Here is a 2,446-nt window from a genome sequence, read left to right on the forward strand (position 1 = left end):
CCAAATTGAAAATGGTCAAACTTGAAATTGAAGTACTCTAAACTAGTGGTTATATTTTTAAATTAAAAAATCAACCACCTCTCATAATTAAGTCAATTTTATTTTACAGACAAAAACTCTATAAAATATATTTTCTACAATTTTTTTAAATATTTCCTTTAATTCTATCAAGTTTGTGTTAGGGTATTATGATTATTCCTATTCCTTTTTTAGTAGCTATTTTCTTTGCCCATTTATTGAATGGTCTGAGCTTTTTTCCTATGTTGAAAGTTGATTATTCCAATTCCATGTCTCTTACGTTTTAAAAATTTCCAAGTTCCAGCAGGTTAAGAGGGTGCATAAGAATATTTAGGGAAAAAAAGGTTTAAAAAGCAAATCTGCAGACTCACTGCAACTTCTCATGTGTCTTGTGACATACACATCGGTTTTACTGTGCAATAGCCTTTTCGAAGCAAATATTGATTTACTAGTATCTGAGTTTGAGGGTGTAGAGAAAGAGAGGAAGAGAAGAGGAGAGGAGAGGGGAGGAGAGGAGAGGAGAGGAGAGGGGAGGGGAGGGGAGGGGAGGGGAGGGGAGGGGTGGGGAGGGGAGGGGAGGGGAGGGGAGGGGAGGGGAGGGGAGGGGAGGGGAGGGGAGAGAGAATTCTTAATTAAATTTCACTAAGTTATCCATTTACATTTACTTCAGTTGCAAAGAGAGAACATGCAAATTAAATCAGACCCCTTTCTAGATGCCTTTATTCCTTGTAGACTTCCACCCTGCAGAAATTTCCCTCTCATTGATTTAAGCTAAAGAATTCAAGTTCATGACTTCTAAGTAAATTGTTTCTCATGGGATTTCCAAAGATGTCTTTGACATCTCAAAGGAGGCACACATGTTCTCAAATATGTTTTCATTGAACTGTTTGTCTTTAGTAAGATGTGAATTTATAATTCCTTGACAGGTGTCCTAGAAACATAGGAATTAAACCAGCATCAACCATCTCCTCTGGAACTCTGGATAAAGGTATACAGTGGAAGAGGGGACCTGCGTGGCAACCTTACACACTCAGAGACCTAAAATAACCACAAAGGAAGATCTGAAATTAAAACTTTTAAACTAAAAGCAGTTTATGGTGGGTAGTCATATCCTAGCTAGAAATCTTCTCTGACAAAGATCAATTTTCACCTTAATTAAGCCTGTCTATTGTCTTTTTGCATCTATGATAACACACCTTTGGAATGTGAAAGTAATTTCCTTTTTCTGTACCCCTCATGTTCAGGCACCACTCTGTAGAGACCAAAAATCCTCTCACTCTTATTGAGTTAATTGTTGACTGTTAACTCTCCTGTACCCACCTATGTAAAGGAAATATGTATCTTTCATTTTACTGTTTATCCAATCCCAGAGGTTTCCCACTTTTCTTTCTCTTGCCTTTCAAGTCTATCACCAGTGGATTTTATGTAACCCACTTACATTTTCTCTTTTTATCATAATGTATTAAAAAAGGTGAAAAACTGCCATTCTCTGGAGCATTTTCTCAATCCTTTGAGATTTTGCTTCCCGGAAATTGTCGGCAGTTTGGCTCACAAAAATTCTCTATAGGTTTGAATGTTTCTTACGTTAACAGTGGCCCTACAATTTTATATATAACCAGGTAATTGTCAGGTGGAGGGCAAGTAAAGTATATTCAAATTTGCATTTCATTTGTAGCTTTTGTACAAACTATGAATTAATGCAAAAGAGATGAAAATGTTATCAGAGGATAACAAATTAAGGGAATAACTGGAATAAAACCAATAATCTACATGGTAAAATGGAAGTAACTTTGAAATCAGGAATAAATCTGCATCAATAATTAAATGTCATGTCAAGCAGTAAACAATTAAAGGAAAACTACTCTCAAATCTATGATACTTACAAGAGACTTAACTAAAGCATAATGACAGAGAAAAGTGGAAAATACAAGAATACAAAAAACCAAAAACCATACAATTTCTACCAAAAACATATGTGGAAAGATATATTAATATTGGGGGAAAATATAATTAAAAAGAAATTAACAGGGATAACGAGGTCACTCACAAAATGAAGACAAGGACCATATACTGAAACTTTCTAAATATTAGTGCACAGTACATATATATTAACAATGCACTCTTAAATTTATAAAGAAAACACTTAAAGAAATGCAAGTACAATTCTACATATATTGACTAAAATTTTAATATGCTTCTGGGCACCAGGAATTGGCAGATCAAACAATAGTACCTGCTTCATAGGTTCCTAATAATGATTACCTAATTTAATATTTGTGTAGCTCTTTTCTCAGGACATGGTGCTACAGAAATTTCATTTATAAAATAAAATAATATGTGAAAAGATTCTTAAAAATCATAATTCAGGGTAATGAAATTCAATGTAATGACACTTCATCTTACCGCTGTCAGACTAGTAAACATTTAA

This window comes from Plecotus auritus (assembly GCF_963455305.1).
Source record: "Plecotus auritus genome assembly, chromosome: 2".
In the NCBI taxonomy this organism is placed as follows: Eukaryota; Metazoa; Chordata; class Mammalia; order Chiroptera; family Vespertilionidae; genus Plecotus; species Plecotus auritus.